The sequence below is a fragment of the Pan troglodytes genome, chromosome 4, assembly GCF_028858775.2.
Source record: "Pan troglodytes isolate AG18354 chromosome 4, NHGRI_mPanTro3-v2.0_pri, whole genome shotgun sequence".
Taxonomy (NCBI): domain Eukaryota; kingdom Metazoa; phylum Chordata; class Mammalia; order Primates; family Hominidae; genus Pan; species Pan troglodytes.
The window spans coordinates 27229158-27254474 of NC_072402.2; the positions used below are offsets into that span (position 1 = coordinate 27229158).

Genomic DNA, 25317 nt, shown 5'->3' on the forward strand with positions numbered 1-25317 from the left:
CACATATACACCATGGAATACTATGCAGTCATAAAAAAGAACGAGTTCATGTCCTTTGCAGGGACATGGATGAACCTGGAAGCCATCATTCTCAGCAAACTAAACCAGGAACAGAAAACCAAACACTGCATGTTCTCACTCATAAGTGGGAATTGAACAATGAGAACACATGGACACAGGGTGGGAAACATCACACACCAAGGCTTGTCAAGGGGTGAGGGGCAAGGGAAGGGAGAGCATTAGGACAAATACCTAATGCATGCGGGGCTTAAAACCTAGATGATGGGTTGATGGATGAAGCAAACCACCATGGCATATATATACCTATGTAACAAACCTGCACGCTCTGCACATGTATCCCAGAACTTAAAGTAAATTAAAAAGAAAACTAAAAAAAGAAGTAAAACTTGCCCTGTGCTGTTCTAAACCTCCTCATTCACTGTCTTTCATCATGTCCTCACTACCTCCCTCATGCCAACAAGGAAGTCCCTCTCACTCTCTAGTGACTCAGTGTCTTCACATTTCTCTGCCCCTTCACTCTCAAAATCTGTTCTCTAGAAAGAGCTAGTCCGCCTATTCACACTGAGTTCTAATGACCTGACTTAATCAAAGTATTGTCATTTCTAGGGATGTTTGAAAAATCCAAGCATTGTAATCTCTAATTATGCAACTATAGGTATCGGTAAGCGGTAACAAGGACACTTGTGGAGCTGATAGCCAACTGTGACCATGAAACAGCAGAAAGAGATGGCTGGTTTCCCTGTACACAAGGGCAAATACAGATAGTCTCATTAATGGCCAGACCAAGAATTTGACAAAGATTCATTCTTGTTGCATTCTATTAAGAGTAAATATTTCTTGTTGCATTCTATTAAGAGTAAATATTATACATCCAGTAATCAGTGAACCATGTCCACCAAATGATAAGAAGTTCTGGCTGTAGACTTTAACCCTAGGATAGGATTTAACACCATCTGTTCTGTATAATATTTGGAACTAACTTCATAATTATAATAAACATCTACATTAGAAATTCCTCTGCCACCAAGCGCTATGAGCAAATTATAAATAAGATTTGATTTGCTCCAAAGATGAGCAACTCAGGATTCTTTGTTATAGACCCTAAACCCAGATAAAAATTAAAATCTCAAAAAAAAAGAAAAAAAAAACAGATGTCCCTAGATAAATGTTCCAGTATACAACCAGTACAAACTGTCTGGCTAACTTTTTTTTTTATGAAATCAGATATTCCAGAGCCACCTTTATCACCAAACATAAAAGCATCCCACTGCATACCTCAACAGAATTGCCTGCATATCCTTAATGTCTTTCCAAGCAATTTTATGCAGTCAGCACCCTATACATTAGGGAAGGAATGGATGTGTGCTCTATGGGTTCTTATAATAGCAATGAACCTTCATAATCAGACTCATTCCTTAATTTTGCTTACTTTTTCATGCAGCTGCATTAATACTACATTGTCAAAGACAAAGACGAACATGAGACATGAGATATGAGTTTTTTAAAAAAAGAGAGAAGAGCAAAAAAACAATACAGCTATCCAAGGAGCAAGTGCTGAGCTTGTGAAAAAACAGCTTCTATTTTATTAAATAATAGTGTTCCTGCAGGGATGTCTGAAGTACTCTGCAAGGCTAATTAGGACAGATCAATGTACACTTACCTCTCCAGAAGGCTGAAAGGTGTGTAGTGACTATGTGTCATTAAAAATTTACTTGACCATGGGCATCAGATGTCCATGAAAGAATGACCCTGGTGAGTGCTCTAAGTTTTCATTTTACTCATGTCATCCTCAATGCATCATAAATGCCATAGACACCATTACTATCACCCAGGCTCATAGCAGCTGATGTGCTGTATATGCTTGAGAGGGTGGTATCAATTAACTATATTATCTATAAAGCCATACTTGCAATTACTACCACTTCACAATTTATCATTAATGCATTTGGCAGATTTTTTTTCTCCAAAGTAACATTTATTTAAAGGTTAATCAAAATTCTTAGAACAGCATTTATTATAATGTGATTTTTGATAATTGACTAAATCAGTGGCTCTTAAGAACACCCTTGTCTCAGTCCCGCTCAGTATACACCACAGTGCCATTTGGGGAAAAGAAATACATATTAGAAATGTTCATTTCAGACCTCGTCATGGAAGATCATATATTAATGTAATCAGGTGGTACATTTACATGCTCATTAGTAATCCATCATTAGTCCAAATGCTCACTATTAGGAATAAATGTACAACGAGTTATTCAGAATACCCAGAAATAGTATTTCTTATTTAAACATTCAGGATAAGCTGACTGAAATAAGTGCACACCTTGAATTTGAACTTTCAAGGCACATCACTAAAGTCAATCAGTTATGTCAGGACACTCTTCTATAATAATCTCAATTATAAAATTCCTGCCTCTCCCTAACACAGGAGTTGGAGGGAGTTCCAATATCTGAATCTTTCTAATTCACTGTAACTGCAAAAAAATCTTGATGAAGTGTGTGTTTAAATTTCATGCCTTAATACATAGCATGCCACTAAAACCACATTAGTTATGCTTTATGCTGCTTAATCATACGTCAAAATCTGTAAAATCTGTTCTTGCATGCTAAGGTAATTTAACTGCAATTAATCAATTAAGAAAATAAATAAAATGTAATAAATGTCAAATAATGTAACTTCTTTTAAACAGACCACTATCTACACATTTATTCCCCAAATACTTATTAGCCGACACCATATAAGGAAAACATAATAAAAAGTAGACTTCACTGAGCCTTTCTCCCATTAGTAGCTTGCTCTAAACTTACAAATGTTTTAGAGAATTCTTTGGCATGATCTGACTTTCCAACTAAAATGTGAGCAACTTGAGGGTCAAACTTATCTTTTTTTGTCCCCTGTGCCCAACACAATGCGTTAATCATAATAGGTGTTCAGTTTGTTGAATGAAAGAATTGAATGATTCAAATATCATGAACTAAATTATTTTATCATAATGTTTATGAACTATAACAATACTTATATTTTTTCTTCTGACAACTATATATTATACTTCATTGGCATTTAACTAAAAGTAGTAGTACACTCTTAGTTAACTTTTTCATTTTTTTCATAGAGTCAGTTAGGTTTCATAGAACCAGCAAGGTAGGTTGGTAGATATATTTGTTTGTATTTGTTCCTCTAAATGAAAATGGTGATTTTTTTTCAAATATGTAATTTAACAACTTGATGAACATAGTTGCGGACTAAGACTTGGGAGGCTAATTATAAGTTATGAGTCCAGCTGGCAAGAATTTATTAAGCACCAACTGAATAAACCAAACTATGCTAGCAGCTAAAAATATATGAAGGGATATATTAAAAAAGAAAACCACGTCCTGCCTTCCAGACCTTAAATCAGAGAAGGTACATACATGTGCATTCAACAAACGTTACTGACTACACTTTATACCATGCAAGGCACTAAAAGGGAGGAGGACAGCCAACAAGTCTCAGTTCTCAACAAGAAGCTAAAAAAGAAATTAACAAGTAACTGCATGCCAAGCACAAAGTCATGAATATCACTGAAAAATTACAAACTGATTCCCTTTGAAGCCTCAGGAAAGAAAGCAGGTGAAATCATGGAAGTCTTAAGGAAGTAGGTGCCATTAAAAATAGTTCAAGAGAATTTCCCTGATTACATAAATTAGTGAATTCACTAGTGATGAAGGCATTGAAAGTAAAGGTCCAGAGGTTTTCAGAGTAAGTTACTCACTTTCTTAAAAACAGCAATCTGTTTGTTCATCTCATCAAGTTAGTTTGGTGACATAAAAAAATTATAACTTCTGAATTAATGGCCATTCAGTATGAAGAACACCGAAGAAATTTCCTTTCAAGGTTCCTGATGGTAATTGTAGCTGAGGAATCTCAAGACTGCAAGTATCACAAGAATATTTTAACAATCAGGAGGTGCCCTCCTACCGTTGCACCACTTGCCCCATTGTGGAAGGCCACACTGCAATACAGTAGCCCCTGACCACATGTGGCTATTGAGTACTTGAAATGTAACTTTCTCAAACTGAGTTGTGCCATTGGTGTAAAATACACACTGCACTTCAAAGATTTATTTTATTTTTATTGAGACAGAGTCTCGCTCTGTTGCCCAGGCTGGAGTGCAGTGGCGCAATCTCGGCTCACTGCAACCTCCGCCTCCCAGGTTCAGGCGATTCCCCTGCCTCAGCCTCCTGACTAGCTGGGACTACAGGCACGTGCCACCATGCCTGGCTAATTTTTTTTTTTTTTTTGTATTTTTAGTAGAGACGGGGTTTTACTGTGTTAGCCAGGATGGTCTTGATCTCCTGACCTCGTGATCCTCCCGCCTTGGCCTCCCAAAGTGCTAGGATTACAGGCGTGAGCCACCATGCCCAGTCCAAAGACTTATTTTTTAAATAATGTAAAATACGTCCATAGTTTTATATCGATCACCTGTTGATATAATAAGATTTGGGGGTATATTGACTAGAATGCATATATTATTAAATTATTTTCACATATATCTTTTTACTTTTTACTGTGGATACTAGGAAATTTAAAATTATATATGTGGCTCACATCATATTTCTCTTGGATTAGTGCATGTCTAAAGGCATTGTGAAGAAGAATAATTTTTTGAAGTATATCATGCTAGAAAGGAAGGATGCACTGGCATTTTAATATGATTATTTGATATAAAAATAATAAGCTACTCAACACATGCTTCCCCATAGCTAGGAAAAACATAAACATTTCTCCTGACGAACTGGAATCTCCTGCCCCACTCTGATCTGATAGTAGGTGGCATCATTTCTATGCCTCTCTTTTTCTCCAACTGGCAGAAAGGTGAGCCTAAAATTCAAGTTATTCAACTGCAGGATCTTTGAGGGAGGTCCTGGTTTTCTGGTTTAGTTTTATCCTACGCCCTTTTATTACGTGCCTTTGTTTTAATCCTTATTTTAATGGTTTTATTATCATAAGTTACCAAGATAGCATTTTGGAACCAAGAAGAGCTATGGAGAAACAAGAGAGTGAATGAGACTCATACTATGGTGCAATCAGTGAGATGCCAACCTTCAGAGCTTGGAAAGACTCATTATGTCTGAGGCCCATCTCTCTGATACAGGTGTGAAGCACAAGGGATGTTTAGCAATACCAGCCAGGACACACATTTGGGATCAGAAATATACAGCAGAAACTATTCACAACTGACAACCACAGATCCATAAGACAGAAAGGCACCATATTCAAAGGGCAGAAAGAGCACTGAAGTCATGCAAGCAGCTGTAAGTAATAGGGTATCATATCAGGCAGAAGTAGCAGAGACTATCAGGAATACTTAGAAATCAGGCAGATGGTGGCCATCATCAGATCTGATTCTATTTCATGAAACACCACAGAGTGGAATTAGGGCATAGTGACAGCATCCAAAGATCCAAGGAAACTTAGCAGAGGCCTAGTCCCGTGTAGACAGAAGAGGACAATTTCCATATCTATACAGCCACACTGGCCCCTAGGATATAATTCGGAATCATGGCCTCCCAGATCTAGTGAACTGCACAGATTCCAGCTCAGAATGAGCAATAATACGGGAGCCCAGCAGTAGTAGCAGGGCCACTATACGTACCCAATGAGGAAAAGAGAGTCAAAGGCTCCAAATATGCTTCCTATTGTTGTTGAGTTTGGTCCAGGGACTGATAGGTTTGCTGCAGGTGGGAGTAGATTCAGCACACTTTTGTTCAGGCAGAAGCAGAGGAGGGAAGGAAGATGTGGCAAATGCCTTCTCTTTATAAACTGGAGGGATTATAGTGGTGCCTATACAACTCTTGTTTCAAAATCAACGCTTTAAGAATATTTAGGCAACTTTAAAAGAAATACTTCTTCTGAGCCTGGCCAACATAGTGAAACCCCGTCTCTACTAAAAATACAAAAAAAAAATTAGCTGGGTATGGTAGCGGGCGCCTGTAATCCCAGCTACTAGGGAGGCTGAGGCAAGGAGAATTGCTTGAACCTGGGAGGTGGAGCTTGCAGTGAGCCAAGATGACACCATTGCACTCCAGCCCGGGCGACAGTGCGAGACTCTGTCCAAAAAAAAAAAAAAAAAAAAAAAAAAATTCCTCTTCGGTGGCTTTCCAAATCTATGGAAACCGTACTGCTTCCTGTTAATTCCTATTCCTCTCCATAAATGCTTGTAATATTTTTAATAGTATGGTTGTGTATATCCATTTTAGCACTGGTGCAATCTTAATTAAGGTTGTAGAAAAAGTATAGAATTTGTGGAACGTTGTGTAACTTTGAGAATCCTTATGACTGCATTTTAAAGAAATAATTAACGACAAGGAATAACTAATAATTTTTTAGCTATACAGAGAGATATGAGAAGACGAGGACACAGGAAAGATCATGGCCATATAAAAATCAGGACCACAGAGTCACCACAAATTATCAGAAATATTCTAAGTCAAGTATACATAAACTTGACTATTTTCTTAGAATGATTTTAAAAGATTTAGCACAAAAATGGGTTTCATTTCAGAGAATCAAAATCAATAAACATTTTACGTGAAAAGTAGTACACAACTGACTACAACAAAAAATGAGGAAAAGTCTTGGGACTGAATAAAAAAATAAATGACCTGTTAAATGTAAAGTACATTATGACTATATAAGCAAAATTAAAAAAAAAAAAAAGGCCCAAGACCCAATGAATTCATCAATTTTTTAAAAAGAAGCATGAGATCAAAGGTAGAACTAAGTGGTGAATTTCACAAAGTAGACCTAGGCAATTTCAAATTGGCTGCTATACTCTTCAAGGTAAAGGACACAAACCAAAGGTACCTATATATACTTTTCGTGATATTTATTTCAGGGAGACAGATCAAATTAAAAACTTCAAGAATGTTTTCTGCCTGGTAAATATTCCAGCAACCCACATAGGCACAGACTCAGACACTTAGTCCAATAGAACTCCAAAGAGGTTTTCCTGACACTGAGAAGAGGGGGTGAGTTTTGGGGGAAAAATTTTAAAAAATAAAGTACTTCCAGTCTATATATTGTAAACTCACCTATTCATGGATTTGTGAAATTTAGAAACAGCCTAATAAAAATTCTAGGACAACTGAGTTGTCACAATGTCACAAGAGCACAAATTCATATTGAGTGACTTTTCTAGTAATATGAACAAAACCAATATAAATTTCCCTCAACATATCAGAAATAATATATATTCTATTTAGTTCCAAGAAAGAAAAAAAACTTTTATAACTTGAGGAAACTCAAAATATATGACAATCTGTCACTAAATTAAAATAAGCTATAGTAATAAGTGACTATGTAAAAAACCCACTACAACTATGCGTTCATCTTCACGTACAAAGGCTATTTCTAAATGGGTCAGAGTAAAGCTTTGGCTGATACGTGCTGATGGCAGAATAGGGCCAGAAATGAGCCAAAGCTGTGTGTATTCCAAAACTCATTGATATTTAAATCTGGAGTGGGTCTTTGTGCTTACATTTGAACATGTTGTGAGAACATGAGCCTCCTGTTGCTTTGTAGTAATACATGCTCATTCTTACAAAATGTTTGCCTTGTATGGTTAAGGTATTTTACTGAGGCTATAAAAGGAGGGCACATTACTTTGGTGGGGTAGAGGAGAATCAACACAACTATTTTGCTAGTGCACTACTGCTAATACATGTCCTGCAAATAGAAGCATGACCTGATGGGGAAGCTTTAAGAGACAAGAGTAGTAGAGACGTTGTCTTATGACTTGGGAGTGGGAACAAGGTATTCCCCCATATGTATGTATTACTTCCCCTTTGCTGAAATAAGCGCAAGAAATAACTAATGGTTTTCTCCGCTATAGAGACAGAGATAGGAAAGGATACAAAAAAGACCATGGCCATAATAAAAATCAGGACTACACAGTCACCACAAATTACCAGAAGATGAGAGAGAAATACTCTGTCAACTATACTACTGGCATACACTGGAATGTCTTCTTAGAAGAAATTTTAAAGGATTTAGTGAACAACCAGTTATTATTTCAGAAAATAAAAATTAATAAAAATTTTCAGTGAAAGGTAGTATACAATTGGCTATTATAATTGGCTGTTTAGTTCTTTGTACCCTCCACAAAATTCCAAGATATTTTTTAACTTTTTATTTTAAAGTAATTAAAATTTCACAAAAAACATGCAAAGAAATGGACGGGAAGGTCATGTGCACCCTTCATCCAGTCCTCATTCTCAATGTTAACATCTTGCAAAACTGCAATATTAAAACCAGGAAACTGACAATAGTACAATCCATGGAGCTTTTCATAGAATCCATAGATATTTCACCAGCTATACATACAGTTATTTTTGTTTGTGTATGTGTGTATAGCTCTATGTCATTGTATCACATGTATAGCTTCGAGTAACCACTAGCACAATCAAGACACTTAACTGTACCATCACCATAAGACTCCCTAGTGCTACCACTTTATGCACACCCCACCCTCTCCCCTTCCCCTCCCTAACCCCTGGCTACCACTAATCTTTCTCCATAATGATCTTATTTCATGAAGGTTGTATAAATGAAATCATTCAGTAATGTATCTTTTTAAGACAGGTTTTTTTTTTCACTCAGCACAATTTCCTTGAGGTTCATCCAGGTTGTTACCCATAATAACAGTTTGTTAGTCTTTATTGCTGTAGTCTATAGCATGCTTATATCACAGTCTGTCCAACCATTCACCCATTGATGGGCATATGGGCATTTCCAGTTTGGTGCTATTACAAATAAAGTTGCTGTGAACATTCATGTTCAAATTTCTGTGTGAAAATTAAATTGCAACATTTTTAAGGGAATGAGTGGTGTTTTATTCACCATTGTATTCTCAACACTTCATATGACACATAATAGGTAATCAAAAATGTCTGTTAAAGAAATGAATGAGTGAACCAAAAAATTGCCTCTAAGTGGCAGAAAATAAAAAAGGACTCATCTGTTGGGGGAAACCTAGTTGGGAGGAAATAGGCCAAGAAGAGGTCTTGAAGTGGCACTGGTAGTTTTAAGACTACAGCAGTGTTTCAGAAAGATTTCCGACACACGAACAAACACACATCAATCAGAATATTTTTAAATTTAATTTAAATATTGAGCTTCATATTAAGAAACTGTTTGGATTAACAAGCTATAGCTGACCTTTTTAAGAAACAACTGGGGAGACTTCCATTTCTAGCCAAGATGGACTGAAAGGGACTGGATGTGCCCTGCTTCCTGAAACAACCAAAAATAAACCCCGACAAAATATATGAAACAATGGTTGTCAAGACATGAACTACCAGACCACAAAGGACGTTGATCCCTGAGGGAGGTGAATCCTATGAAGGCTCTGGCTTAAGCTCGTGAAGGTTTCTTAGCAGTGGCACAGGAAGGGCAACTAACTCAAGGGAGGCAAACTCCATGAATTGAGGAAACAGAGCTAAAGATATGGGATAATAAAGTAGCTAGAGCTTACAGGACAGAGTTCAGGAGAGAGCAGATGCACAGACAACAATCTCTTGAAATCTGCAGGGAGTCTCAGAGATCTGGATACCTGCATGAGGAAGCTACCCAAGGCTGAGGAAAGAAGCATCGGAAATAATTATATGGGGAACAGTACCTGGCACCTTCCTAGGGCTGGAAATAGGCCTTTTCTCACCAGTCAGAATGGAAAATCTCTTAATTCATATGCAATTAGGTAGAACCTCAGTAGTGAGAAATGAGGTAGACTATGCACTGCTCTGGTCTCTCCTAGCTAACATTTTAATCCCAAAAAATTGAAAGCAAAAAGAGCCAAGTGAATCTATCTATATCTAGCTGGTGGCATAATCACACCAAAAGAAACAATTTTACATGACTTAAAACCTCAGTAATACATACATCTTTAAAGAGAAGAAGGGGGCTGTACACAGGGTGTACACAGGATGTGTACATCACTACTGATGGTAGTAGTCTTGGTATTATTATTCTGAGCCTGTTGTAAGTGTATTTGTAGCATAAGCAAATAAGTATGCTACTATCATTAAGAATTAAGATTGTAGGATGGTCAGCTGGGAAGAAAGGACATTGATATGATACAAGATTTATGTGACTAAATTAAAATCCTGTTGGCCTGTATATTAATAGGAAGTATTAGTGTGAGCTCCTGATGTATTTAATCTTAAACATACACACGCACACTCTCACACACACACATACACACACTTTTTCTAGCTCTTTCCTTTGAAAGGGCCTAGATTAAGGACAAAGTCAGTAGCAATGAGCTCACTAATTTTAAGATTACAGTTTTCAAGTACTAGTTCCAAGACAAAAAAAAAAAAAAGAACTAAAATTTCTTGGATAATTGCCTGATTCCAGGTTTGGAAAGGAAATATTAAAGATGAGTCTGTTATATTTTGTCACACCAATTATCCTGGAAGCTCTCAAAAACTTGAGGTTCTTTCAAAAACACAGAGGAACCAACTGAGATAAACTTTGAGTAATCAGAGATGTGGCAAACTGGGCATTCATAAGTATGATAACTGCAATAGCTTGAAGCGCATTAATGTTCACAATGAAATTTTTTAAACCATTGGTAAACTTTAGAGGATGTTAAGGAACCACACATTATATTAAGAACTGATAAAGGGAGAGAATAAAGCATCCATCCTGATTTTCTTATATAAATTGAAACTCTAACAAACTAGTTTATCTTTATAGAAGCATTCCACCCAATAAATAAACCAGAAATGACAATTATATTGCCATTTTTCAAGCTCTAAGGAATAAATAGATGTAGGCAATGATCAACAACACCTGCTAACGTCACAAAAAGAGAAAGAGCCAGTAGTCTTGCCCCCCATCCCCTAAATGAATTTCATCAAGTTTCTAGAGTCTTCACTACCCATTAACAGGTAAGAAACAGGGCTGAGGAGCTCATTAAATGACTCTGCAGGAAAGCATCAGCAAATGCAGACTACGGAAAGCCCTACAGCACAAACAATCCAGTTTCTTAAGAAACAAGGAAAAATAAACATAAACCTATAGATTAAAAGAGGAGACATATTAACCAATTACAATGTATGGACCTTATTTGTATCCTGCTTCAAACAGTAAAGAATACAAAACTTTAGGAGACAACCAGAAAATTTTGAATATTGGTTTTGTATATTTGAGAACAGTAAGAAAATGTTGACTTTTTAAGTGTGGTTAATTTTCTAGATGTGGTTCATTTTTAAGTTAAAAAAATCTTATCTTTTAAAGATACAGACTGAAATGTTACCAGATAAAATGATGTCATGTCTGGGATTAGCTTCAAAATAATTTGAGGTGGAAGTGGAAAGTGGAAACAACAATTATGAAACAACCTGGCCCATGAGATGATAGCTGTCGAAGGTAGGTATGGTTATACAAAATTTCATTACACTTTTCCCTCTACTTTTCTAATATATTCTGAATTTTCATAACAAAAAGTTAAATACACTTAAAAGTAGACAAATACATACTAATTTGAGGTGGTGGTTAAGGACTCAGAAGTTACAGTCCATGTGTCTGAATGAAAGTAGTTTCTCAAACATGCAGATATCAGAGATTTGTAGGATTCCTTCAATGGAGAACCATGTTTTCTCCACACAGAACACTGGTTTCTGAGCAAAAGTAGGCCTTCTTTCTGAAAACAGATCTGACAATATGAAAGTGGTTGGCTACTTAACTGAAGATACCAAAAGGAAAAAAAAAAAAAGGACACCAAAAAACTGGGTCTACAAATGTGGTTGTTGGTTCTCCTTGTTTTTTTTTTTCAAATAAGGCTCGGTTTAGGAGCAGTCTAATAGAGCATGTGACAGCTATACTTCCAACAGTATCTTTGCAAATAAATACAACCCATACAATTCAATTGTCCATCCCACTTTTCCTGTTTGTTTATTGCTCTTCAACAGCAGTTTCACCTCATGCTTTTTAATTTTTTCATTCTGAGGCAAGGAAGAAGGATCTTTAGAGTTGTTAAAAAAGTTTCCTGAAGTCAAGTAATTCATTAGAAAGTATGTTTTATCCAGAATCCTATTGTTTCGCTGCAGAAGGAACACTCAGTAGCTTGTCCAAGGTTCTGCCAAAGGAAGTCTCCTCTCTCTCGCTTATCTGAATCCTATCCTTCCAAAAGAACATGCCCAGGTCCAATAAATGGAGTTCCTAAAAGGACGGATGTCTCCCATTTAAAAAAATATTTCCCAGAGTCTCTAGGTTCAATGTCCTACAAATAATCAGCATTCAAGATATGAATTTACTAACTTTTAAAATCTATACAAATTTAAAATTTTCAATATTATTTTATATGCAATTATCCTATCTATAATATTACTGTCTAGCATTATTATAAAAGTATCATCACAAATTCTAACGATCATTTCCACTAAACGCCTGAAAAGGTCATGGGAGATTTAAACTCTGATGTGTGCTTTGGAAGTAGAATTAGCTTTTGGAGAAGCAAGGCTAGGGAGCACTTTTTGAGGCCAATTACATTTTTGGAATTATTTGCCAAGTTGCATGCAGAACTTGTAAGAAAACTTTTTCCTTTTTTTATTTTTATTTTATTTATTTATTTATTTATTTATTTTTTTGAGATAGAGTTTCACTTTTGTTGCCCAGGCTGGAGTGCAATGGTGTGGTCTCAGCTCACTGGAACCTCCACCTCCCGGGTTCAAGTGATTCTCTTGCCTCAGCCTCCCAAGTAGCTAGGATTACAGGCGCCTGCCACCACGCCCGGCTAATTTTGTATTTTTAGTAGAGACAGGGTTTCACCATGTTGGTCAGGCTGGTCTTGAATCCTGACCTCAGATGATCCACTCACCTTGGCCTCCCAAAGTTCTGGGATTACAGTCATGAGCCACAACACCCAGCCAATTATAACTAAACTTTAAAAAAATTTGTCCCCATAGTTAGAATTTTCATTAGTGTATTTATCTTTTTCATGTAGTCTTGTTTACAAAGGCCATTTTAAAAGTTGCTGTCCCAGGCTTATAAAGTAATTTTACAATGTCTTCCTATCGACCATATGAAAAGCATTCATCTCTGAGAAAGTATCATAAAGAAATTCTACTGTAATAATTCAAATATTAAAGGAAACATAAAAAATTATATTGTATGACAGAATACCAAAAGAAATAGAAAATCTCTGCAAGAGGGTATTTAATTTCTGATGAAAACAAAATAGTACTCTTTACAATTTGGCCTATCACATGACAGTATTTCTCAAAATCCTGCTAAATTAATGTTGGAGCACACTTCTTCAGGCATTAATGATTTCAGTAATGGTCAATGGTAGTTGATACAGATAAGAAATAACTGATAGTGATATCAAATCTATACATATTTGACTCTCCCCACATTTCTAAGTGATCTAGGCCAGAGCTAGGTTGTTTATATGGTAGCCACTAGTTACATGTGGGCTATTTATATTTAAATTAATTAAATGTAAATAAAATTCAAAATTAAGTTTCTCTGTTGCACTAGCCATGTTTCAAGTACTCAATAGCCACATATGGCTAGTGAGTACCATATTGGATGGTGCAGCTATGGAACATGTCCATTATCACAGAAAGTTCTACTAAACAAGGTTGGTCTACATTAGAGAGGTTACTACTGATGAATGGAAAATCTCAAATATATACATAAATGTGTGTGTGTGTATATATATATATACATATACATTTATTTCTATAGCAATTTTCCTTTTGTTATAGGAGGTTTCATTAAATACGTCAAATCTAAATTATTTTTCTGGAAAAATTTATATTTTAATGTAAACAGTTAAAATTGTGCCATGAGCATTGTACTATAGATTTTTATTTCCCTTGTATTACAAGAAGAATGAATTCAAAAGATTCCATTTTCTCAAAATAGTGAATTATAACATTACCTGGCCTTCCCCTTCAATTAGCATTTTTTTCTCTATAAACATCTATTCTAAGCCCTCTCTGCTTCCAATTTTACTCAGCCAAAGCCCAATTTTATTATGCAGCAAGGAAATCCCACTTCTGGCCTCAAACTCCACTTTCAGTGGAGTTTGGTAGCACTTCCGGTCTCAAACTCCACACTTGTGAAGTTTGTGAGTTACATAAAAAATTAAATTCCTAGCCAGGTCTTCCTACTGGGTGAGGAGGCCCTTCCAAAGTTCCAGCGAATTCCTTAGTCTGACAACTTTTCTCAATTCAGAAAGATGTGTTTGGTAACATATATTAAAAGGCAGAAATATGCAAATGCATAAACAATAGAATTTGACATAATTATGTGATAAAGTGAAATGCTCCTGCAGTTAGTTATTGAACATGAAGGACCTCTCTAATTCTTCAGAGAAACTGTGAGATAATCTCTACTATTTATGCTTAGCAAGGAGCCATGCTGCAGAGGAAAAGTAGAAATACACACGAGTGACAAAAGCAAAAAAATATATATATGAAAAACTCTGAAACCACCCTCGATGAAAAGTAATATGTCTGTACTTAAAGAGTAGGTAAATCATATAGTGAATTTAGAAGGTAAAAAACGAGGTCTATAATTACATGAGTATATAGAAAATGTTAAGTGTTTTCGTGAAAAGGTATATAAACAATAATGAATAATCATTTCACATTGAAAATAATTTAATTTTAAAAGGAGATAGTACAAATAACAAAAAAAAAGTCGAAGTACGGAAATAGTAGAAATTTCAAACATTTTAGGAATGTCTTTCTCCAGAGTAGCATGTTGTTTAGAAACTAAATTTCCACAGTAGATTTCATAGCTCCTGAACATGAATTAAAACTTTGATATTAGCTGCAGAAATGTACATTAGTTTGTGGGGAGGGGATAAAGAAAATAATGTGCCAACCTCCCAACAATTTCCCCAAACAGATTTTTGCATCTTGGTCATTACACTTACTTTCAAAATTCTTTTCTTGGTTTAAACATGTAATCTTGTCTCTTTGCTCACCTGCTCACTCTTCAAGCAAGCCTACAGCCAAATAAATTGCCATACATGTTTACCAATAAACCATTATTTTCCAAGGAATTTTTTCTTAATTTTTAAAATTTAACAAGTTTAACTACAATTAATAAAGTACTCCCGGCACAAGGACTCTGAAACATTGTTTGGGTCTTGGAAAAGTTTGAAACTTCCAATTCATTAGGACTTTGAGTAACTATTTTGTACCTAAGAATGAGAATTGATGGAGAGAGTGGTACTAAGCACATAATTTTATGAAATATGATGAAAACATGAGAGTTTTGTTATGACGCACATAACAATAAAGAACCTGTTTCTTTTTAGCAGGCTCCTAAAAAGTACCTCCCTTATAATTATTAAATAAAAACACTCACTTATTCAGTACTCAGCTAGCTTTTAAGATCTGAATAACAGAAGTACACAGTGAGAGAGGTATTACATGGTTTCCTTGGATACTGGATGATGCCATTCAGGTCTATGTTTTTATCTGAAAGTGGTGCCCTGTGGAGAAACGAGGCTTGGTGAGTGGCTGTTTATACATAGTAAGTAAATAGGAACTTTGTTTATTTTACAAAGCATTTTTTATTTTGACCCAGCTTTCCTTTTCTCATCACACCCAACTCCTGTAAACAGCAATAATATGGTAGAACAGGTACTCTGTACAACTCTTTTTAACTCCACTTAAGAAATCATAATTATTAAGGCAGAAGCTCAGAATGCTTTGGCTAAGGATGTTACTCCTTGGGCTGCTTTATATATCTTGACTATTTTATTTATCTCAGACATATTAATGAATATTGCCTGCCTCTCTATTTTCCTCAAAAGGAATATTGCTCAAACCACTAATAAAGAAATTAGTCTAAAACATTCACATAAATGATAAATGTCCTTACCTTAACCAAAAGATAAGAGAACTCAAGCTTTAGCCAGTTTCTAAACATGAAGGGTTTCCATAGACCTTAGCTGCCATTTTACATGTTCCAGTGGCATCCTAGATTCCCAATAGTTTTAGTGCTATGAGCATACAATTTTGACATTCAGTCCCTCAGAACTACACACATTCTAATTTTGGTAGTATGAATAATCTCTCCTATGTGATAAGTTATTTAACCTTCTAATATTTCTTAGAATCGAAAAGAACAAATGAGCTGCAGCAAAGAATGGCAAATAACTTTTATGCTTAACACAATTTAATAACCTGAAATGAAGTAAGTATGTGCTATGTTTCCATTAAAAAGTTTCCAGCCACAATTAATTGAACGAAAACTTGTCTTGTTCCAAGATTATTCTTGGAAATGTAATTTTAAAATCTGCTTGAAATGAGGAAACTTACTTTTTTATACCATATGAAAGCAATTTCATTTTTTAGGAATGATTTTTGGATAGACTTCCGATTGGATATTGTCCATTGGAACTAGCAGCATAGGGGGTCGGGAGGGGGGAGGGGAGGGAAGAAATTCTGTGTTCTTTTGCCAGCACTGACAAAGGTCTGGTTGTCAGTGATACCTTTACAGCTAAATTTACTCCAGAGTGACAGAAACAGGTGCACCTCGGCCTGCCAGACACTTGTGCAGAGAGATCACGCATCTCACGGCTTGACGATCAAGGGGGCAAAGCCTCGGTCTTCATAGAAAAGGAGAGGAGGCAAACGCAGCCCAAACTGGGGGGTTTCTCTTCAAAGCCAGCTGGTCTGGCTTTATTCTACAGGAATTTTTTTACCTGTCAGGGTTTGGACAACAAAGCCCTCAGCAGGTGCTGACGGGTACAACTTCCTGGAGAAGCAGAAAGGCACTGGTGAGTTTCAATTGCCAAAATATATTTTTTAATCTCTAAAAGTTAATTTTGTTGTCTTGAAAGAGGCACCACTGAGGTATCTGTGTTCACAAAGTTGATGAGACCATTGGAATCAGAGCCAACTCACTCAACAGTGGGTTTGCCTTGTGTGAAAGTAAAGCTGTTACCATATAACAATTTTTTAGTTTTTTTTTTTTAGGTTTAAAAAAAGATTATATTTTTAAATATTGGTCTCTTTCATTACTGTTTTCAATATTTGGAAGATGAAGAGTTAATTACATTTATAATATTACACGATTTAACACACATTTTAGTCTCCTTTTTATCTAATTCTGTCATAATCTTTTCTGAATAAAAAGTTATTTTCTAATAAATCTCCCAAATAAAAAGGTGTAATGGTACATACTATTTTCAAAAATTACATGTACTGAGTTTTTTAAATGTGTGCATGCTACAAGAACATGATTAGAGAGAACATGCAATTAACTTTATTTTAATACATTTTAAAAACATACATTGCATGTATAATTAAATAATTTAAAATATATTGCATGTTTAATAATTAAAGTAAATTGTATTGTAGTAAATATTATTTAATAATTAAAAGTGGCAATATTTTCTCATTACTTTACAAAGAGTGTCTTTTGAGAAAAATCTTTGAAATTAACAACCAAGACGGTATTAAAGCATGTTTTTACATCACTGATTTCCAAAATTTGTATATTTATATATTTTTTATTTTTATTTTGTTAATTCAAAAGTTTAGGCAAAAATATTTTTTTCAGAATAGGACTTTAATTAATGCAAAACATGAAAAAATGAGGCCACATGTTAGGACATATTTTTAAAAAGTGATTCTATTTCAGGGATTCATTCTTTTAACTATGCTTCACAGCATTTCTCTACAAATTGTTTTATTATAGTAAATTGAAAACATTTATTTAAGCAAGTAAGCAGCTCAAAGCTAGAGCCTATACATAGTAAACATATGAAACCATTTTAATAACCAAATTCCATATTCACAAGCAACATGGGCTAATGAATTTAAAAGAAACAACAGTATACATTGATGAAGAATGCTATAATTATTATGGATAAAATCAATTTTCTGGGCTGTGGGGGGTAGAATTGGTGCTTAAGAAAGAAAAGACTCCTACCAATATAAATTACTAATACTATGAGGCAATTGTTTTATTCTGATGATCCCATAAATAACTTTAAATCTACATCCTTAACACATGATTTTATAGTGGAAAAAAAATAAGGTCTGACTTTTTTAATGACCACTGTACCTGAAATGATTTTTAAATCAGTGACGACATGGATATGCCACAAATGTATAACTAACATACTCTTTTAAACTGTTGTAATTACTGTTGAAAATTATGAAACATTTGTGGTTTAAAAAATTATCAGAAATACTCCACCCAAACAAAATAGCTAATATTTTAAAAACATAACGTTACCCACAAACATTTTAATGAACCCCCATTTTAAAACATTAAAACCCAAATATACTTTTTATTATAAATTGTTACCTATATATTTCAAATGATTAAAACATTTAAAAATATATATGTATTTATTGCGATTTCAAGCTGCTACTTTCATATATATTTTGTCATGCTTCATTATGTTTCATTATATTGATTCAGACACCTGAGTAACTATAGTCGCTAAATTTTTAGAATAACTTCATTAGTCTCTTAAAGAATTAGTATGTATTTCATGCACTTGAAAATTTTACTTTTATTTTTCTAGTCTGTTAAATACTATATTCCTAAACAATCACAATATTTACTTTTAAAGATGATAGTTACTGCAAAACTGAACAACATGTGTTCTTATGTCAACTTCAGAATTGTATTTATTAAGTTTTCACATGCATTACCTTTGGCTATAATTATTACACTGTCATTAAGTATAAGCAAACCAAAAGCTTCTGCCAAACTATTGTTTATGACTCTGTCAATTATTTAAGTATAAATGAAGCTATTGGAAATAATATTAAATGTAGCTCAAATATTTCAAAATAACTAAAATTTATCATTTTAGCTGTGCCTGAATTGTAGACTTAATCTAAAATCCCATTTTTTAAAATTTTCATTATGAGAAGCTGTAAATTCTTGTCCACCATGCAGCTATGTTTGTCCTTTCTAATAAATCTTCAACATTGTGTCACAAAAAAACCTATGCCAACTCCCTCAATGTATGGGAATGGTTTATTTTAATAAAATATTGGAGTTTAAAGTAGCATTGATTTATACCTGCTCTAAATATTTAACATTAAAACATATGCATTTTAAACATTATTTGCAAGTTATCTTCCTATCTTACAGATAGTTTATTTACAGTGGAGAAAAATTGTTTTCCTGTTTCAGAAAGACACTTGGAAAAACATGTTATTTAACCTTATATATTAATAGGGAAAATCTTGATTCTCCCAGTAGTTAACTTCAATTAATTATATTTTAAATATCAGCCTATTTAATTTCAGTGCAACAAAATTTCCAGCTAAAATGGTTTACTTGTAAGTATTTAAAGCAACAAAAATATTTTGGCAGCTTTATATGTATCTCCTCATTGACCAGCCACCTGACTGACAGCTGTCAACTGTCCATGTGCCAAATGTAACCCAGTAAAGATAAAAATTACATATTACTCATCCCTGTTGATAATACCTGGTGCCAGTAGGTTTTCAAATAGGAATAACTAGACTATAGATAAAAAACAAGTAAGTGGGGAATCATTTCTACTGCCTACCATTCCTCCTTTGTCATTAACTCATTTCCCTTTCTTTTTCTTATTGATCCCTTTTCCCTTGCTGTCCATATCTACAGAGTTATTTTCCTTAAAGGAACTTTCAGAATATGTTACAAGTCTGTGTCCATGAAAATACTGGGCAGCCAGGTAATGATGCCCACACATTTCTTTTAGCCATATTTTCTTTTGAGCTAATAAACTATTTCGGAGTTATGGGAAGAAAGCTTTAAAGCTTTCAGCTTCTCATTTTCAAAGAAAATGAAATCAAAGAACAAAAATGAAATTTACCAAAGGTCACCAAGGTGGTGACCTTTATGTAGATACAGACTTGGGTCTGTTTCCCAACTTAATAGCCAGGGATTTTTTTTCTAATTAGACTTTAAGCATGTTGACTAGTAAACTATAAGTAACAATGATCACATGGAAAATTAATGTGAATTATATTCCTTTGAAGAACCCTTTTCAGTCACCAAATTTAATACCTTGTTAGAGAAATACACATTTTTATCACAGCATATTAAAATGTAGTTCTAAAAAATACAAAGACTGTAAATGTACTAAAACATCTATGGTACAAAAGTTTTTTATTTGTCTTACCATTTAAATGGATTTCCAAACTGGAAATATTTATGAATGTATATGAAATAGCAGAAATAAAAAAATTATCAAAGGTAATACATATATTTAGAAGATAAATGTAGAAATCAAAAATATAAGTTGGAATATAGGGCTTTTTTTAAGATCGGGAGTAATTAAAAATACAAAATATACTAACATAAGTATATTTATATATCAAGTGCATAATACATTATATAGTTCATATAACTGACTTAACAACTGACTAGTTTGTGTGTGTGTATATATAACTATCTTATATTAATTCCAAAATTATTAATTATATTAGTAAATATGGTCTATTTATATAATTTGTTGATAATATTCGTGCAATATATTGATCCGGTCAAGGTCATGAAAATATTAATATTCAAGCCAAATATTTGTCTTCTGGATCTCCAGAAAAGAATCTGTTTAGTTGAAATCTACCACATTCTGAATTTATAAGAATTTGTCTTAGTCCTGGGCTTTGGAACAGTACTTGCTTATAGGAAGTGTTAGCTTTAAAACCCAGAAATGTAAATTAATAAGAAAAAGAGATGGGGTAAAGCTTAAAATATTGAGAAAAAATATGGAAGGAAATTGTGGCTAGGGTTCCCCTGCAAGGGATTGATCTAAAATAATCAACATTTTTATGACTAACAACACCATTTAGCAACTAAATTGTATATCTAAATTTGAAAATATATTTGCTTATTCCATTACATTTAGTCCAAATCAACATTAGTCATTAATCAACAAACCATTTAACAATATGTAATAACAGTATGCAAATCAATTGCAAGCAAAATAGTAAATAGCATCCATTTCTAGCAATTTGAAAGATAGGCAAGTTTAATCATTGCCCTACATCCCAAAGGGGTTTTAGTGAAAATAAGTGACTTGTCCCGTATCTGCTTTTGAAGGATCATAAAGGCTTCCTCATTAGAATTAAAGAGTGTTCTTCAAAGAGCACCAGAGCAGAAGTAGGAAGATTTGAGTTAGACTCTCTGTTTCACTGCAAAGTCATTTTGTGACTGGAAACAAGTCACTTAACCTCTGTGAGGCTAATGAATGGATGGGCCTTTTTGGCCATTTTGTACAAATCATAGGAAAGGAAGTTTTAGTTATCCAATGAAAGATATTTCCTCTGTTTCATGTGAGGAAGTCTCAAAAGGAATCTGGAATATTATTGGTGGGTTCCTGTCTGGGCCCCACCCTATCCCTATTGCTGTAAGTAGCCCACCATGTAAGCATTCCAAGTAATTAAAACTGACACAGTATCTAGCCTGTGAAGTCAGTGGGGAAAACAAAATCACTTTGCAATATACTCCAGAGCAGCAGGCCTTATTTTTTCCACTTGGGGACCCTAGTAACATAATACAAAAAGTCTCATTCTCAAAATTATATTATGACACGAAGCTTTGAACTTTTCAGTATGCACTATAAGGCTGAATTGACAAAAAAGTACTGAATGGTCATTTAATATTTTTAATTTTATAGAATGACAGGACAATTTTTAAACTTAGAAAGATATTCTCCACACACACTGCTGTAAGCCAGCATGATAATATATTTGTTTATGTCAGGAAAATGTTGGAACAAGAAACAGTGTTAAAAATATCTGAATCCTAGTACAATATGTCTGTTACATATAGGTATTTAGGTTATGTATGATGAATAAATGGATTGAAAGAATGGATAAATACAGCTGGGGAGTTCAATATTTTTAAGGAAAACTTGTAAACTAAAGCAATACTTTTGCAATAGTAATAATCATTTATTATTGCTATTTTTATGTTCATGAGGACAGAATTAAAACACGATTAATGTATTTTTTAAAAAATCTTAATACAAAAGAGGTTAAACACCTAAGATATGGATCACTCTGTTGACAAGGTTGGCAAAGATGTGCAGGCCCTTTATGACTGCTTGGCAGATGGAGGTGATTACTGAGGTCACAAGGAACATCTGCATTGATTGAAAATCTCTTTACAGAGAAGCCACATTCCTCAAGTGACTATGACCAGTGCCAGTCCTATTTTCATGGAGTCTAGGCTCACAGCAGCTGGCAGTCACTGAAGGATGAAAATGTTTGGGAGTCACTTATCACCAATGGTAGAGGTCCCTGGATCTGAAGCCCATTTTACAGGTTTTGCAGAGGTATCAGGACCCAATGAACCGATTCCATCCAAGAAAAGATAATGGCTATCCCTCAATTAAGTAAAGATGAAGAATTGTACAGAAATTTGAGATAATTAGGTTTCCATATTGCTTAACTGGTTTTCTAATTTCAACAGGCGGAATATCTGTGGCATGTCTTTTTTTCTTCTTTACAATTTTGAATCAAGATTCATCTTACTATCTTGAAAGGTTCTCATGACTTTAAAAGTTCCACAAAATTTGTGAACATTAGTGGAGAGAACAGGAGTGAATAACAAACGGAGAGAAAAAAAAATTATGGCATTAGAGGGACCTGTGGATCTTATGCTTCCCCTCACCTTAAGAGAGTAGCATGCAAATAAGTGCTATGGAAGAACAACCTGAGGAGCCTGTTATAAGGCAGATTCCTGATATTGCAGCTAAGTGGGCCTGAGGTGGGGCCCATGAATCTGCATTTTAACATGCACCTGGGTGATTCTGAGGCACTTTGGTTCTTTGAGCTAGACTGTTAACATCCTCACAAGGAGCCCTCTTTTGTGAGGAGGATCAGTTCTCCTGCTCTACAGTAACAAGAAAACTAACATTTAGTGATCCCAAGTCCCAAAAAATGAAAGGGAGCATATGCACACAAGTATAGACTTTACCTTTTAAAATGTATTGTCTGCTATAATTAAACACTACTGTGTTGAGTAGTTCATTTATTTTAATTATCTTATGTAGACTGGAAAATAAGTGTCATCAAATACTAGTGAAAAGCCAGAAAAAAAAAAATCATTCTCAAGTTTTTCTTAAGTTTAAGATGCTAAATAATACAGCTTGAAATGTAATAAAACGGCTTGAGCGAACTCTTCAGGACAGTCATTCAAACAATACAGACAGTGCTTATTATGGAACATATGAGAGCGTAGAGCATACACATTCACCAAGTTTTAGAATGCTCAATTAATCATCACTGACCTGCGGAGTTTAAGAGGTTATAGCCCACTGATAATGTGAGAGAAACCATAGGCTTTATTCTCCTGTGGGTGAGTTTATTTTGCGGCCATAGGCTACACAGACTAGAATCTCACGGCTACGTAAGGATGAGATGAGACTGTGTGGATGCATGAACATAAATCCTTCACAAATACTATATAACCAACACAAGCACAGACCTTATTCATTGTAAGTTAATCATCATTGCAATCAAAGAGTAATTACAGTGATTAATAACAAAAAATAATCATAGAAGTTATTCTATGACCATATTATCTATAACATGCATCATCAATTGTTTAGAAATAAGCTCCTTTAGTGAAGATATTTTATTTTGAAGTGATTCTGATAAATCAAAAAAGAATAATACCCTATGGTTCTGAAACAGAAAATGTAATTTTCCAACGCAAAGGAAAAATCCTGTTAATAACCAGTTGTGCGTGTGTGTGTGTGTGTATGTGCGTAGCTTTACTGAGTTCACAACTGATGCTAAAGAATTTACAACTGAAAATGAAGAGAGGAAGCAGAAAAGACGAAGGAAGGAAGCAAGGAATGAACGAATGACAGATGGAAGGAAGAAAGGAAGTAAAATGGAATAGTTGGGAGGAAATCTGTTGGCTAGCTATTTAGCCTTTGCTAAAGGGGTCAAAAGGAATAAGAAAGTTGTAGAATGTTTCTTACTTTAGTAGTGTTCAAAATCTTTTACTTAGAATCTTATTTCTTCCTTTTGAATCTTGAGTGATGATTTTTAATATAAAATTGCATTCCATTTGATATGGATATTCTTTATTTAAAGATTTAAGACTACACTAAGTTGGGAAATATTTGTTTATGTACCCTGTCTTTGCTCATAGGAAGATGCTTTATCTGTGATTTAATAGAGGAGATAGAAGGCAGAATGAAATTTGCCCTCTGTCCCTAAACCTCTCCCCAACCCTTTCAAATTCTCTCTTTCATCCAACAAGTGGTACATATTCTCTTCAAAGAGTTCTTAAACCCTGTTCAAGACATTTCTGGATAAATAATCACTAATTACACCTCTGGTGGCTTTGGTGGGGCAGAAGGGAGAGCACACAGGGTAAGTCTGAGTGACAACATAGTCACTATGGTACAAGGGACACGCAGTGGCTGCCTGCCTCACATTGCAAAGAGGGAATAGAAAAAGAGACCAGGGGAACAGGTAATGCAATGTACAATTTTTAAGTATATAAATTTTCAAGGAGTATCTTAATATTTTGCTGATAGAGAGTTCATCTTCCAATCCCAACATTTTCAAAAACAAAATTGCTTCCTCAAGTAAGGGCCAGGTTTCCCATTTGCTTGCATCCAAGGCTTAGATCTGTGTGGACAAATGAAGTGGCTGCTGGCGGGAGGGACCTGAGACATACTGAAAGTGCTCCCTAAAACACCACCTGACCAACACAGCAGGGTATCTGTGGAAGCATGGATACTCCTTTGGATTATGAATTCTTTTCAGAAAACTTTTGAAGAGAGGTTCATTTAAAGTGATTGCACAATGATACCTTGTCATGGATTAGGCGGCTGTAGTGGCCGGCTCCTCTGACAGAACATAGTTGGAAAGAATTCCGGGGACATAAAGGGGCGGCTGAGGGATGAAAGGACTTTGTAGGTCGCATCAGTGGAAGGCCCAGAGGAGAAAGAAGCACTCGTGAAAGAGCTATTACTGATTGTAAAAATTGCTGCTGGGTGAGTGGAGCATGCCAAAGTGAAAGCAGGGCCTGTTGAAGGTGAGTATAGGGAAGCGAGTGATGTAAAGACAAACTTTCACAACATCACAACTGCGCATATGCTACACAGATAAGAGCCCTGATTTAAGAGGAGTTCACTGGGATCTAATAGGAAGCCACTAATTCAACATATTTATGCTCAGTTCCCTTAAATTAAAGATTATATAATGAATAAACAATTTAGAAGATGTCTGAGGTAACTAAACAATAAAATCTTGGAGCATTATTCTGGACAAATGGGTATGTCATTACTTTCATAAG

General features: G+C 34.8%; 1 protein-coding gene across 1 annotated transcript in view; it reads right to left on the reverse strand.

Annotated features, from left to right (window-relative positions):
- Nucleotides 1-25317, reverse strand: part of LOC129143943 (uncharacterized) — a 689383-nt gene that overhangs the window by 658066 nt on the left and 6000 nt on the right. The gene's annotated exons all lie outside the window — the stretch shown is intronic.